Source organism: Physeter macrocephalus, chromosome 7, assembly GCF_002837175.3.
Source record: "Physeter macrocephalus isolate SW-GA chromosome 7, ASM283717v5, whole genome shotgun sequence".
NCBI lineage: Eukaryota > Metazoa > Chordata > Mammalia > Artiodactyla > Physeteridae > Physeter > Physeter macrocephalus.
Genome location: NC_041220.1, coordinates 15,439,345 through 15,456,244, shown reverse-complemented (window position 1 = coordinate 15,456,244; position 16,900 = coordinate 15,439,345). Strand labels below are relative to the sequence as shown.

The following is a 16,900-nucleotide window of genomic DNA, read 5'->3' as shown; positions in this document are numbered from 1 at the left end:
TCCCACGTGCCGCGGAGCGGCTGGGCCCGTGAGCCGTGGCCGCTGAGCCTGCGCGTCCGGAGCCTGTGCTCCGCAACGGGAGAGGCCACAGCGGTGAGGCCCGCGTACCGCAAAAAAAAAGACTGTGTGTCTTAGGATCAGTTAATAAGGTACGGCTGATTTTAATGGGCTTACAAGCTCCAAAAATGTAGAATTTAAAAGGCTGTAAGATATAAAACAATATATATAACAAAAACATAATCCTAGGCTTGCAAGTAACTAAAAATTTAATCTGTAATTATAGTTCTTAAGTACAGTAAACGTTGAAACATTGAAAAGTAGAGCGAACATTTAAAAGCTCATGAAAGTATCAAGCTTTTTACATTTTAAGAAACCACAAGGCAATGAGAACATAGTGAATATCAACTCCTTAGCAGACTTCTAAACTTAAAGACATAATTATTTGACAAGGTAGAATTTCAGTCTACAAATATTTACTGAAAAAAAATATATATATATTTACTGAGCATATACTGTGCACCAGGCACTGTTGTAAGAACTGAAGACACAGAGGGAAACAAAGCAGACAAAGTTCCCTGCCCAAATGGAGTTCACATTGTAGTGGGGAAGATAATAATAATAAACAGTATTTAAATGTGAAATATCACATCAGTAAGGAGAAAACTAAAGCACAGAAGGAGGATTTCTGCTCTACTGATTCTGTTATTGTAACAAGAACATAGGCTCCCAATCCTAAAATGCAATTTTTTTTAAAATAATCAAAATTTGTCAGGATAAAACATGGGGGCAGGGGAAGGCTTTCTGATGGGCTACGAGTTTTCTGAGAATATTACCCAATGTCAAAATAAAAGCCTTTAGGTTTGGAATGGAATGAACAGCCTAGTCGACTAGCCTGGAAACTGTCGGCTTCTACACAAGTGTCTCAGGGTTAGAATGTAGTCACAGGGGTGGCTGGAACGCAGCCGACCAAGGAAACCTGGGATGTAGAGATGAACTATGATTGCCCAGAAAAACTGCTAGAAAATCCATAAAACAAGTATGAGTGAAGCTAGGAAAAACATGTAGAACATCAGGGAAATTTGACAGCAGAAAATGGAGTACTGGGTAGAGATATATTTCCAGAAATAAGACCTAATTACTTTGGAACATGGAACAAGGGTACGAGAACATAAAGATGCCAGTGGTAAAACTCACTAATCAAGAGAGATCGTCAGTTCTCACTGACTTAGCACAGGATGGATTCTCAAGGTATCTCAAACACCAGAGGCACATGGGCTGTGTGCCTGCCACCTGCCCAACCCCATGAGCTGCCCTCAAGTTTCAGCATAGGCATCAAAGCAAACACTAACTTAAGGAGTATAAAATTCCTCTGAGTTTGCCGCTTCTCAAATGCTCCTCCTAACATTTCAGCGTCTAAAACGGCAGTGTAAATTTTCTGACATTTCTCAGTCCGATTAAGTAAAATATCTAATTTTTAAAATAAATGTATTTTACCCACTACTCAACATAGCATTTTCATTTTCTCATTTAATGTGCAGCCCATGAAAAACAGCTTTCTTAATCTTGCCCTTATATTTTTTAATTAATTACTCACCAAATCCCAGAGCTTAGCATTTTAATGTTCCTCCATGGAGGCTCAAGGAGATCTTGTCATGAGAAGTGAGGGAGACGCGGGGCGGATGGAGCCACCACTACCTGCAAGGTATAATCACTTTGGTCTCAAACTACCTCGTTCTAAAAAAAAAAATAAACCACACAAACATCATTAAGTAATGGCATCTGGAGAGATGCCAGGAAAGGCCAAAGATGACAGAAAGGAAAAGAAACAAAACCTCTCTTAATGTAAAGTTACAAGTACCGTTTATATTTAGACAGCTAATAGGGAAATTAATCAAACCACTGAAATGTCATTATCACCACTTTTTGGAGATACCCTCCAAGGGAGATGAAGAATACGGTCATGTGTGATGTCTCATATGTTCTCGAATAAATTTCTGGATCTTTTTAATTTTGAGGTTTTTTTTGTTTGTTTGTTTGTTTTTTTTAGCGGTACGCGGGCCTCTCACTGCTGTGGCCTCTCCCGTTGCGGAGCACAGGCTCCGGACGCGCAGGCTCATTGGCCACGGCTCACGGGCCCAGCCGCTCCGCGGCATGTGGAATCCTCCCAGACCGGGGCGCGAACCCGGCTCCCCTGCATCGGCAGGCGGACGCGCAACCACTGCGCCCCCAGGGAAGCCCTAATTTTGAGTTCTTATAGTACCACAATGAGAATTTTTAATATTCTTACTATTTTATTAAATAGCAAAAGGAAAATCAATCTCTTCCACATGGAGAAAAACATGTGTAAACTAAAGTTATCTATTCTATAATAGAAGTTAATAAGAAAATGGAATGCAATTACAGAAAGCCACTTTACAATAAACGTGGTTGATGTACATAATCTGTAATGAGAACGTTTTATTTATAATACTCCCTACTTTCTGAATGGCTCTGATTCTACGCAACCTTCTCAATTCAAATACGTTAATCATTAAGCCCAAGAAAGATGCTAAAGGTGTTTGTATGTCTACTTAACAGGGTTGAAGATTGCACAAAAGGTCTAAAAGGGCTTAGTCTTGGTCAAAAGAGGAAACTATCCCTTCATTCAATGGTTTTATTTTTCTGTAAACTTACAGTTTGAATACAACCCAACTTTTGGATTTTTTTGTCTTGGATTCCTAATTCCTCCCTACATATAAGTATTATATAAAAATACCTCACAGGCTTGGTTTTTCCGCCTCCTTTTGTCACCTCCCAGGATGAAATAATTGCTTTATTACAGACTGACTAACATGTCTCCAAGGGCCCTCATTCCCTTCATGGAACTTCCAGAACCTCTCCTTAAACTTTCCCACACTATCTCTTAGGATACAGCTGGTGTGTTCATGAAAATTTTTCAGTATAAACCTACCAAGTGAAATATTTTTCAATGACTGCATATAATCTGAACTGAGTCATCAACTTTAGGTTTTCAGTTCTTAATTGTACTTTAAATTAAAGCTAATAAAATGCAAAAATTTCTCATGCATGACAAGTCATAAACTCTCTTGAGAACATTTATGCCATATATACACAGACAAGGGAAGGTTCTGGAATTACCCAATTACTGGGAGATTTTCCATATAGCTCATTGTAAAGAGTTCATGACTTAAAGAATATCCACTATATAATCCACTTAAAGAATATCAACTATATCCATTGTAAAAAACATCGTGACCAATTAAGAAGTTTGCATTTTTTCATTACAGTATATCCTTTACCCTGTGAGTAAGCAGACATACGCCTGCTTTTCTTACAGCAAAATTTTTACACTATTTTTTTTCAAGGGTACTTAAGTGTCCTATTTTCTTCTAAAACTGATCTATCATTCTTTGTAATTACTCCTAATGCTATTTTTGTCTATGCTTATATTTTTTTACTCTTTTTTTTTTTTTTTTTTTTTTTGCTGTACGCGGGCCTCTCACTGTTGTGGCCTCACCCTTTGCGGCCTCTCACTGTTGTGGCCTCTCCCGTTGCGGAGCACAGGCTCCGGACGCGCAGGCTCAGCGGCCATGGCTCACGGGCCCAGCCGCTCCGCGGCACGTGGGATCCTCCCGGACCGGGGCACGAACCCGCGTCCCCTGCATCGGCAGGCGGACGCGCAACCACTGCGCCACCAGGGAAGCCCTTTTTTTACTCTTTTGATACGTTCTCTGAGAAAGGGAATTAAATCTATATACTGAAACCCCATTTTTAAATCTAAATACTTTTTAAGTTGGTTATGTAAGAATTCTCACTTTTATTTAGGTAGGTTTAAAGCTAATTTTAGCCTCAACATGTGTTCTCATGCAATGTATTCCCAGAACAAGAAAAATTACCAGGGCTGTAAATCAGAAACAACACAGTACTAGTTATCCAACAAGGTTATGTTATTGCCACTTAACATGTGGTGAGAAAGATATTGCAACATGGCATATATCAACTTTCATCCCATTTCAAAAGTCAATATTTAACCTAAGGAGTCCAAAGCCAAGACTTTGTGTTGAGAGACTCAAAATCTTTTTTCTACAGCTGTGTGGCCACATGTCCATTCTAAGTGCTTTGCTGGTTAATGCTTTCCCTATGTGCCAATGAACCTGCTTTCCAATGTTTCTTTGTCTTTCTCAGTTCCACAAATGCTCCATTGTTCCATCGCAGGGTTGCTGCTCTAAATTCTGTTCAGAGCTGCCAAGTGCCTAAAGATGTGTTTAGCATATCAATACTCCTGTGTATATATGTAAACAGGAGAACAAAAACACAATTTAACTCTTTCAGTCTAAATCAAACTACATTTCTTTGAAACACATCATCAGGAAGAAAAGGTCAGTGTACCACTAAGTAAATTAGGAAAAAAATCAGTCCCACAAAGTGTGAACAGCTTTAATGAAAGTTACTAATTCTCCTAATTTTCTCCAATTTCTTTCAGCATTTTTGAACCAGGAGAAAATTAGCCTGAAGGAAAAAAACAGCTCTAACTCCAATGTGAAATCTCTTACATAACCCAAGCCAGAAAATAAATGGATTAGCATGGACCCTATCAAACACCTAGATCTTTTTCTTTGGCCATAGGGAGCTCATCTCAGACTTCTCCAGGGATAAGAAATACCAATGAACAGTAAAGTTTGGTGGGATGTCTACTAGGTAACAGGCTTAGGCACATGTTAGCTCTAATCCTCACAACAACCTTGAGAAAGTAGGCGTTACCCCACTCAAAAATAAGGAATCTAAAGTCAGAGAGGTTTTCATTGGTCTAAAGGCACGCGAAGTTCTGATTCAAATTCAGATCTGACTGCAAAAGCAGGTCTCTCTTCTGCTTTGCTCTTTTATCTAATGGAAAATGGATAGAGAAGACTTTCATGTATTATCTCTCGTATATACATAAATACAGCCTCACTTGAATTTCAGTCTCACCAAATAATGTTCAAAGCACATTTTCCTCTATTTCTCCTAATCTGAGCAACTAAACAGGTGCTTAATTTTCAAATGATCAGTCAATCAACAATAATAAATGTTAAGAGATAACACAGTCGCCTTTTCTCAAGGTCTCTTCCACCAAGATTGGTAAGCTGGTGTTTTTTTAAAAATTATGTTGTAAAAAATATCACCATAAATAAAATCAAAAGAAAAATGGCAAACAGAAATGGATGATTTGTAAAACATGAAATATACAGTGGGATCAATACACAAAGACTTTCTATGAATCAACAGGAAACAAAATAAAACTCCTAAAAGAAAACATAGGCATTATTACACTCTGACATCCATCTTAGCAATATATATATTTTTTGATCTTTCTCCTCAGGCAAGTGAAACAAAGGCAAAAAATAAACAAATGGGATCTAAGCAAACTTAAAAGCTTTTGCACTGAGAAGGAAACCATCAACAAAACGAAAAGGCGGGCTTCCCTGGTGGCGCAGTGGTTGAGAGTCCGCCTGCCGATGCGGGGGACACAGGTTCGTGCCCCGGTCTGGGAAGATGCTACATGCCGCGGAGCGGCTGGGCCCGTGAGCCGTGGCCGCTGAGCCTGCGCGTCCGCAGCCTGTGCTCCGCAACGGGAGAGGCCACGTACCGCAAAAAAAAGAAAAAAAAAAAAAAAAAACCGAAAAGGCAACCTACTAAATGGGAGAAGATATTTGCAAATGATATATTTGATATAAGGGATTAATATCCAAAATATATAAAGAATTCATACAACTCAATATAACGAAAACAACCTGATTGAAATGGGCAGAGGATCTGAATAGGCATTCTTCCAAAAACGTCCAAAAGAAGACATACAGATGGACAAAAGGCACATGAAAAGATGCTCAACATCACTAATCATCAGGGAATTGCAAATTAAAACCACAATATCACATCACACCTGTCAGAATGGCATCTGTCAAAATGACAACAAATAAGTGTTGGCAAGGATGTGGAGAAAACGAAACCCAAGTACACTGTTGGTGGGAATGTAAATTGGTATAGCCACTATGGAAAACAGTATGGAGGTTTCTCAAAAAATTAAAAATAGAAATAACATATGATCCAGCAATTCCACTCCTGGGCATATATCCGAAGAAAACGAAAACACTAATTCAAAAATAAATATGCACCCCAATGTTCATAGCTCGATTATTTACAATACCCAAATATGGAGGCAGCCTACTGTCCACGAACAGATGAATGGATAAAGAAGATGCGGTACATGTATACACAACAGAATATTACTCGTCCGTAAGTAAGAATGACATTTTTCCATTTGCAACAACATGGATGGACCTGGAGGGTCCATCCTTACTGAGTGAAGTAAGACGAAGAAAACAAATACTGTATGTTTTCATTTATATGTGGAATCTAAGAAATAAAACAAATGAATAAAACACAAATAGACTCACAAAAAAGAGATACACAGAAATATGAGGTCTGTGCAATTAAGCAGATAAAGCTAATTGAGATGACTGATCAATAGAAGACAGTCTATGGTGTTCCAATAAAATGTATATATTTATATATTTATCAGAAGGTAAATTATGGAGAGGATATGCCTTAATATTGTGAAACAATATTAGGTTGTTTAAGATAAGCAAAGTGGGTGTCTGGCCAATCTACTTGCTAAAACACACTCCAGCATGGAAACTCGATACTGGGAAAACGCTGTAGGTTAGGTTCTAGCTTACGTGCTGTGGACAGTGAATGTGATAGGTACAAAATAAGCAAAGGAGCAGATGGAGAGGACTTCTTAGATGAGCTGAAGGCTGCCATGGTCTTGAGAGAAATTTAGCACTAGGGCGAGGCAGAGTCAAGCATGCTCCAGTAAGAGAATATGTACATCTAAGGGAGGACCAAGGGCTGGAATAATCCTGAAACTTAAATACACGTACATAGCTGGAAAGAAACACCAAGAACATCAGTTCAAACCTCTCATTTCAAAGATAAGAAAACCAAGTCCCCGAATAGTTAAACGGTTTGCCAGTCACACGGGGACAGCCAGGGCTTGACGAAAAACACTGCTCACCTGCTGTTAGAGCCAATGTTATTTCCACTCTAACAGTGGTTTCCCAACCATCATCTAACCCTGAGGCAAGGCCAAGGGATTCTGGTAAGTTCCCTCAGGAGCCCAGTGAGGGGCCAGAGGAGGGGTATTCAAACATGGCAGTTCTGATTTTATCTCTTTTATATATTGGACTTTTAATAAGATTTATTTGAAGAAAAGAGTCTCTCTGTTAAAAAAAAAAAAAAGGACTCTTCAAGGCTTCATAAATTAACATTGTTGAGTTCTGTACTATGTGACACAAACACAAAAGAAAAAAAATTTTTTGCCCTCAGCAAATTAATCTACTCATTCAACCATCAAGTACTGAGTGCAGGTTGTGTGCCAGGTACTTAGTCACACATTGGGAAATTCAATGACGAGCACAAAGCTGCAGGTCTGGCCTAGGGTCAGGTTCAGTGATGAACTAGAAGGACATTAATCCAATAACAATACGAAGAAATACAACACACAACTATGATAACTGGCATGAGGGAAAGTTGCAAGATGCAAGGAGAACATATGACCAGGAAACTTCAGTCTAAAGAGTCACTAAAAGTCTACTACAGTAGAGGTGAAATAACTGTGTGAACCAGTAACTCTTACAGTTATAAGTACTCAGTAATAAGTATGCACAAGGCTCTATGGTAACACAGAGGAGGGAGTTACGAATTCAGCAGGAGGGGGCAGGGACACCTCACAATGCAGATAGATGGCATTCGTGCTTCATCTAAGAAGAGTTAATAAGGACACATTATTAGTGCAGAAAAGGGCTGGCAGGAAAGAGGGGAAAAGAAGGATTCTTCAGACAGGGGTACTGTATGTGCAAAAGGAACAGAAACTTGACAGACATTTTAAAAAGGGCAAGCCCTCCAGCATAGAGTAAAAGATCTTCCCAAAGAAGAAATGGAATTACAAAAAAGATGCAAGGGCCAAATCAGACAAAGCCTTGTATTCTATGCTACAAATTGAGATTTAACCTGCACAACCTGCCATGCAGGTGATGTGGGATCACTGAAGGCAGCAAACAGGAGTGTGACGTTACCAAACTGCATTCCAGAAAACTCATCCAGAAAGCGTTAAGAAAGATAATAGACCAGAACAGAGAAGCCTAGTGGCTAAGAGACCAATCAAAAGCTGCTACTATTTTGCAAACAAAGGATCACGGGAACTGTGGATTCATTCCAGGTTTCCTAGCACATGTTGGTATTTTAAAAGCTTGTTAAATGAATTAATAGATGAACAAAAAATAACATTGCTAGAGTAGGGCAAGAATATAAAGAATCATAAAAGATAAGCACAAATGTTATGGCCTGATGCTGTAGGAAACAGGAAGTCACTGAAAGTTTTCGATCAGAGGAGTGACATAATGTGAACTATGTTTAAGAAAGCTTACCATGTTATCGCATATCTGACAGAATGAATAAATGAGAGAATTACAAATGATTTAAGAACGCTTGCAACAAGACAGCTAAAGTAGTTCAACCATGAGCTAAAAATGTTCAGCCTGGTAAGGGACCAGTATAAGTACAGAAAAAAGAAAGATAAAAAAAGACGTTTTCAAAGAAAAACAAATGAGGTCAGTCAATAGACGAGATCAGCAAATTTTTTTCTATAAAGGGGCAGATCATAAATGTTTTAGGCTTTGAGGGCCACATGGTCTCTAACACAGCTACTCAACTCTGCCATGGTAGCAAGAGAGCAGGCACCGCCAGCCACATACAATGTGTAAGCAAATGGGCATGGCTGTGTTTAAATAAAACTTTATTTACAAAACAGGCAGTGGGCTGGATTTGGCCAGCAGACCATAGTTTACTGACTCTAGGAGTAAATGAAGCTGGGGAGAGTATCTCACTCACGATTACATTCGCTATGAATGATAGGAAACCTAACATAACAGTGGCTTAAGCAAGACAGAATTTTATTTCTCTCTTATAAACAAAATCCCTAGGTAACAGAGACGTTTGGTATGGCAACTCTACAATTCTAAAAAACCCAGTCTCTTTCCATATCATTTTCACACCATCCTCCATGCGTGACTGCTAGCTCTTGCGTTAAGATACCCGCTTGAGGTTCAACCATCAAATTAGCATTCTAAGGGAAAAAGAGTAGAAAAGGGCACACCCCTCACTCCGAGAACAATTCTATAAGTCACAAAGCCTTTCTACTTGGCTAGCTGTCTACTGTCACTTAAAGTCAAAAAAGACTGCACTTGTTTCAAAGTGAACAGCTAAGTGTCTTAAGCCTATATCATTCATTCTCCCTAAACCAGAAAATGCTTTTTGTTAACCTCTTGATTGTTGGCCTGTATAAAATTTCTTACTGGCTGAAGGTTACTCAATAAACTCTTTTCCTTCTGTCTGAAGTAATAAAACTATACAACACTATAAACATTTTCCATGTTTAACTCCAAGATATTTGGTTTTCTGGCCAGAAACAGTAGAGCTTTTGTTTTTAAAATTAAAGCAGTCCCTTAGACCTAATTTGCCTCAGAATGCCCAATAGTTTTCTCTCCTTATATTCTAACATTACTATCACCTATTCCTAAAACACATGGATATATAAGACTGACCTCGCTGACTTGGGTTGTCCCTGAAAATGGTTCACTGACATAAAGTCATAGGAAAAACAACAATGTCCAAAGATAGAGATTTCTTAAAGAGTCTAGTATACTGGAGATTTATGCTATGAATTTATGTTTAGGGGCTTCCCTGGTGGCGCAGTGGTTGAGAGTCCGCCTGCCTATGCAGGGGACGCGGGTTCGTGCCCCGGTCCGGGAAGATCCCACATGCCGCGGAGCGGCTGGGCCTGTGAGCCGTGGCCAATGAGCCTGCGCGTCCGGAGCCTGTGCTCCCCCCGGCCCGGGAAGATCCCACATGCCGCGGAGCGGCTGGGCCTGTGAGCCGTGGCCAATGAGCCTGCGCGTCCGGAGCCTGTGCTCCGCAACGGGAGAGGCCGCGACAGTGAGAGGCCCACGTACAGGAAAAAAAAAAAAAAAAATTATGTTTAGATAAGCAAGAGGCTTAATACTACAGCGCTAATGAAGAGATAATTCCCTCAGAACTGGTTAACACGGATATATTATTTCCTTTTACTGAGACATAATTTGACTTTCCTTAAAAGATGACATGACTAAAACTGCCATCATAAAACAAAAAGACTTGCAAAGTTTAGAGCCCTTCGTAGTAGCAAAAAGTGATAAAAATTTAGCATCTCAGATAATTCCTACAAGTTAAGAGGGGTTGGGCCTTAGGACCATGCAATAATTCAAGATGTGCTGACACTCTCAATTTAAACAATAATTCAAGAGCTCTTAAACTTTTACTTTGACACTGAAAACATGCAGACAATTCAATTAAGATTTAAATCTCCAAAAACTAATTTTTAGATTATCTAAAACTAATTTTTAGATTAACACATTGACCTCTTTATTTTTCACTTTTAAGGGGATTTCAAAAATAATAATGCACAAAACTTTCCCAGTTGCAACTAAAGTCATACTTTCTACCCTAGATTTAATTTCAGATATATCTCAACTCACATAATATTTTTATTACTTGACATTTTAATGAAAGATCAAAAACTTCACTAGCCAAAGCATTTCCAAAAGCTCTGTGAAGTAAATTAACTTTATGAAATGGAACCCAACTACATATTTTGTAGTGAAATTTTATATTACATTTCAAGAAAGAATGCTGTCCTTATAAATATAGCCCATGTGGCTCAAACAATAATATTGGTAAAAATATTTAAAAGAAATGTGAGAAGAAACATTCCAATAATCCAAAGGAATATTCAACTTTCAGCAGTCTCTGTAAAATGCTTACAGACTCTCTCAGGGATTACCCACACGTCCGACCTGACTGGTCTGGGAGGGTTCATTAGACCGTAGTACGTGTTCTCACAGAGACGGAGGAGGGGAGAGCGCCTGACCACATTATTTCAGGGCACTCCACGTGTCTTATGAGACTGCCGACTACCTAAACATTACAATGAATTGCTAACGAGATCATTTCAAATGCTTTCAAAGGTATTTTAAATACATGAGCAATATGTGAAATAGATGCTCTTTTTTCACATTAAGAATATACAGAGATTAGTGTAGTAATGTTTTTGACCCTCCTAAAATTCTTTTCACGTCACACTCCAGTTAATAATCTTTAACACGAGTTTACAAACCCAGCCTGGTTTTCAAGCAACTCTACAATCTGGTCTCCCCTTATCTTATAGCCACTTACTTAACCTCTTATGACTCCCAGTGTGAAGCTCTTTTCCTGCCAGATCGGCTTTCTCACATTTTTCCAACCATACCATGCTCATTCTGAACTTAGTGTTTTAAACATCATTTATAACTCCTGACCTTTTGCTTACACTTGCGCTGCCATCCTCACCACCCCGGGAAAACCCCAGTGTTCTTAGGTGACCCATCTGGACCATGCTCACCTAAGCCAAGTCCTCTCCTGTCACTCCACTACTGCTCTTATTCTGACACCAGACACCACCTGAGAATCCTTACATAAGCAGCAATCATTGCTGAATAACAACTAACACTGGGGGACTGCTGCTGTGGTTGGAATTGCACTCCCCCCAGATTCACATGCCGAAACCCCAAGTATCTCAGAATGTGACTGTACTTGGAGACAGGACCATCTAAGAGGTAATTAAATTAAAACTAAGCTGTTAGGGTGGGTCCTAATCCAGTATGACTGCTGTCCTTATAAGAAGAGGAGATTGGGACACAGGGAAAGACACCACAAATTGTGCCCACAAAGGGAAGACCATGCGAAAAGGGAGCAAGAAGGCAGCCATCTGCAAGCTCAGGCAAAAAAGCCTCTGATGCCTGCACGCTGATCTTGGACTTCTAGCCTCCAAAACTGTGACAAAAGCAATTTCTGTCGTTAAGCTACCCAGTCTGTGGTATGCTGTTTTGGCCACCCTAGCAGGCTAACATCTCTGCCATATGCTCAGACACCGTGTAAAGTGTCTTCCTGATATTAATCATTTAATCCTAAACACGGCTCTATGTGTTAAGTATGGTTATTATCTGAGAAAAATGAAAGAAATGAAGTAATTTGCTCAAGGTCTCCAAGGAGACCCCAGCACAAAGTACAGCCTAGGTCTACTTTCCTCTGAAGCTCATGATATTAAACACCATATTTTGCTGACCATATGTGAATGATCCAAAGATAACATTATTACCACTAGTATTACTTTTTCAGAAGAATGCTGATGGGTGATGAATTGATAGGTTGAGAAGTAGAAAGCTTCTTTTTCTCCTTTTCTTTTTTCTCTTTCCTATGTATTTTAAGAACACATGTAGTAGTCAGGTTCCAGAATTAATAAATGGCCCATTTAAAAGAGTTGTTTTCAGAAATGATCAAAGAATGGAATTTAGCACGCACATGTTTATCTTGGTTCCATCCATATTATGCTTCTTAATTCATATCAAACATGAGTGATAACCCACAGTAGTCAGGACCTAATAAAAGTTACCATATTTCACTGATACAACGGCCTGCATGTTTTTCATTGTGACATCCTGGAAAAAGGTACATCTTAAATCAATAACCACTTTACCACCACTACAGGCATGTTTTCACACTGTTACATCTCTGAAATCGGATTATATCTTATATCTTAGAGTTGATTAAATACTTTAGTTCACTATTTGAAGTTATGTGTTACTTCCTAGACTTGAGTAAAAAGTGATCACGAGATCATCTACGAAGCACCCCTGTGATGAGCTAAAGTAATACAGGAAAGGTAGGTCAAAAGAAAATGTTTTTCATCTACATTTATAGTGCAGACAATGGGGGAAAAAGACAAGAGAGAAATGAAAGAGCAAATGCTGATTTCAAACATCCTGAAGTCTCCTAAGGAAAAAAAAACCAAAAAGGAAGAGCCACAAAGAATTCCTACACACATTCTCCCACCCACACACTGCAAAAGGAAAAAACCACCCAACAGAGGCAGTCTCCATGGGCACAGTCTGTCCATAAAGTGGAAACCAGTCTCACACTTTATAATCACACCTTCTATACCACCACAGAAGGCAGGCCTCCTGCATAAGGCATCGAGTTTCACAGCCATGCTCAAACACAGGACTGTTAAAACTAATCCACAGCAAGATCTGTGAATGAGAAGAAAGACAGGTAAATACCCACATGAAATATGGCCCCAGTTAGAGAACTCAAGAACACTTGCCTTACAGATTGTTTCTCTGGCAAATGCATAAACCAATAACAATTGAACCCTGTGTGCACCAACATAGCAATCCACACCTGAAAAGACTTTTTTAAAATCACAGTCAGGTCTGCACATCTTTAGCTACCTCTTAAATGATTTCTATTTCTATTAGAAACTAAACAATTTTCTTTGATATCACAAAGAATACAGCCTACATCTCATTAGAAGAAGACGCAGTTGTAAACTGAAACCAGGACAGTCTCTCTGATGAGTAAAAAAAATGATAGATTAATTTCAATTTTTTTCCTTTAAGCAACGTAATAAAAGTCAAAGTCTATTTGCACCAAAAGGCTGCCAAAAAAAACTACTGATGGGATTTGCCAGTGATCCACAGTTTATGTTATAAAGTTAGACAAGAGTACCACTAAGTCTATCAAAGTTGTTAAAAAGCAAATTCTAGTCTGTTACTGGCACCCAAGTAGCTAGAAATTAAATCCAGAACTCTACCACCATAAATATTTTGCAAACTCAAAACTCTGTTTTTTCTTGCTGGAGATGAGCTTTACCAGTTGTTTTTAATCAGACAAATAAGAAACCATTAAAATCTGATGTGCTGACCTAAAAAGAAGTTATAAAATAAGCTACCCCACATTCCAAACCAGGAAAGTCTTTTATCTTTTTGTGTTGTTGTTGATAATTATATTATGTCTTTATCAGGAGGGAGCTATCATAAAAACAACTTTCATTTAAAAAGAAATAAAAGAAAGATTATAAGGCATGATTAAAGAAAATATGATGGAACTTAATTTCAAAATGTTGGATCTCGAGAAACTGTAAAGCCTTTCATTTACTGTGAAATAAAGTTAAATTTGTAACCATGATCACAACTAAATCAAATCTATTGGCAATATCAAATTCCTTATTTTTAACCTGGGGATAATAGTAGTTCCTGCCTCACAGATTTGTTGTAAGAATTAAATGTGTTAATATGTGTAAAGCACTAAGAACAACATCTAGCACAGCAAGCTGCATTAGCGTTTGCTCTTAGGATTAATATTAGTAACTATTAGCTATTAGTATTAACATAAGCATGAACATTATCAGCATTGTCTGAAGGTCTAGTTCAGCATAATCAGTTCACATACGACTCCATTTAAGTTGCACCCCACAGGAAGCCTCTTCTCATTAACCCAGCTCTTACAGACACTACTTTCTTCTAAACTCCAACTGCTTTCTGTTAGTCTGACCATATACCATAGAATTTAATTACATTTTCAATTGTTCACTGTTGAGCATGTTAATCTTAAATAATCAAATGGATTATAAAAGCCTTTAAAAAGCAGAGACCATGAGTATACCACTTCTGCTGTCTTTTCTGGTCCTCAAGCCTCAGACTCTTAGGAGAGCAACTGCCTACAGAGCAGAGGGCAGCACGGGATCATTTTCCACCAACACCAGTCATAGTTGAGGCAGAAGGTGGTAAAAGCTGAGAAAACCTTAAAGGTACAGATAAGGGCCCTGGTCTTCTAGAAAGAGAAATATGCATACTATAAAGCAGCATTAAGTTCCAAGCTAAATCTCATGCCTACTATATAATTCCTGCTGTGTAAAATTCTAAAGAAGAAAAGATAATCGGAGTATAAGGGTTAGAAAAGACCTAACACAGAAGGACCAAAAATGTGAAGAGTAAACCTTATATAACGAATTACCAGTTAAAGAGCATCAACGCCACAGTAAGTAACTTTCCTACTGTAAGAAAAATAGCGAACATATACCAGTATATGCCAGGAACTCTTCTAAGTGCTTTATAAATATGAACACATTTGATTTTCAAAATATCCCTATGAGATAAGTAGGCACTGTTGTTTCCATCTTAAAAATATGGGAAGTGAGGTACAGTAAAGGTTACATGATTTTCACAAGATCATGCAGCTAATAAGTGGAATGGCTGAGTTATAATCCCAGGAATTTGGGCTCTCAAGTCCATACTCTTTATCACTATGTAAAACTACTCTCTTTGTGAGCTCATGTAATTCTCCTAACAATCCTGCAGAGGACGTCAGGCATTCCTAATACTGTGATCTAGGTGAACAGAGTCCCTGGAGTTGCGCAGTACACAGTCTGAGCAGCCATGTGTGGCAGCCACAATGATCTGCCTCGTATAGGTAGAAAGTTTAATGATTTAGCCCAAGTTGCACAGTTCATACAATCAAAATCTGAAATACAGTCAGTCTCACTCTTCACTCAAACATGGAATCAGCAAAGCCGAGACAGGGTATTGAGCAAGATTTGTTCTGGGACCCAAGGAGTAAACCGGCTGGGTTTAATAAGAGAAAGAATAAAGAAAAAGGATAAAGGTACTTAGCTCATTTCCCATCTAATCTCTATGCTGTGGGTGGGAGAAAAAAGTCACTGAATGTTCCTGAAAAGCACAGTGTACACACAGCATTGTCCCAAAGAGCTGAACCTACCCGTATTATAAGGATGAACTGTGTAACTATACCAGCAGTATATTGCAAAGGAACTCTTCTCCAGAGGAAAAAAAAATTCAAGCAGCAGCAAAGAGAAGAACTGAAGGCTCAGCATCGGAAAGATGACAGCAATGGATAGGGTCTAAACAACATGGAGAAGTGCTTAAAAATAGAGTTGTCACAGGATAGAATTCATTAATGGACATAAAAATATTCTGGAAATAGAAAAACTCTTACAAATGCAAAATGTTACAGCCCATTATAATGGAGAAGCAAGAATGCTGAATAAAGAGTGGGATGAGAATGCAGTCTAGTTTTCAAGATCAGCTGGAGTTTGTGTTACACAGTGATTTCATTTTTTTTTTTTTTTTTTTTTTGTGGTAGGCTCACGGGCCCAGCCGCTCCGCGGCATGTGGGATCCTCCCGGACCGGGTCGCGAACCCGGTTCCCCTGCATCGGCAGGCGGACGCGCAACCACTGCGCCACCAGGGAAGCCCTTGATTTCATTTTTGATTTTGCATTTGCAATACTGTAAACTCCCTGAATAGCTTTATGAAAAATGTAAGAACAATGAATTACAAAGTTAAGATACAATTGATTATATTTATTACATGTAAATTTGTACTATTTAAATCCCTCTCAAATGACTAGGAAAAAAAGACTCAAATAAGAATATAAAACATTACGTAAGCCATCAAGATGTCCTTCAGTAGGAGGTAGATGGATAAACTGTAGTATATCCAAACAGAATACTATTCAGTGCTAAAAAGAAATGAGTTCTCAAGTCATGAAAAGACACGGAGGGAACTTAAATGCATATTATTAAGTGAAAGAAGCCAATTCAAAAAGGTTACATACTGTATGATTCCAAGTATACGATACCCTATAAAAAGCAAAACTGTGGAGTCAGTAAAAAGATCAGTGGTTACCAGGGGAAGGGGTGAATAGGCAGAGTACATAGGATTTTTAGGGTAGTGAAAATACCACAGTGATGGGTACATGCATGTCATACCTTTGTCCACACCCATAGAATGTACACCACCACAGAGAGTAAACTGTTATATAAACGATAAACTTTGAGGGATTATACTATGTCAATGTAGGCTCACCAGTTGTAACAAATGCACCATTCTGGAGGGGAATGTTGATAATGAGGAATGTTATACATGTGTGG

The 16,900-nt window shown here is 38.7% G+C and overlaps 1 protein-coding gene across 23 annotated transcripts in view; it reads right to left on the bottom strand.

Moving 5' to 3' along the window:
* Positions 1–16,900, bottom strand: part of BMPR1B (bone morphogenetic protein receptor type 1B) — a 454,241-nt gene that overhangs the window by 226,215 nt on the left and 211,126 nt on the right. For 20 of the 23 annotated variants that reach the window (XM_055085860.1, XM_055085859.1, XM_055085861.1 and 17 more), the window contains one exon: positions 1,595–1,734. The exons of 2 other annotated variants lie outside the window; for them this stretch is intronic. The gene's annotated coding sequence lies outside the window, so the exon portion shown is untranslated. Of the gene's footprint in view, positions 1–1,594; positions 1,827–16,900 lie in introns of those variants that run through there. One more of the 23 variants, XM_055085842.1, reaches the window with a different exon arrangement.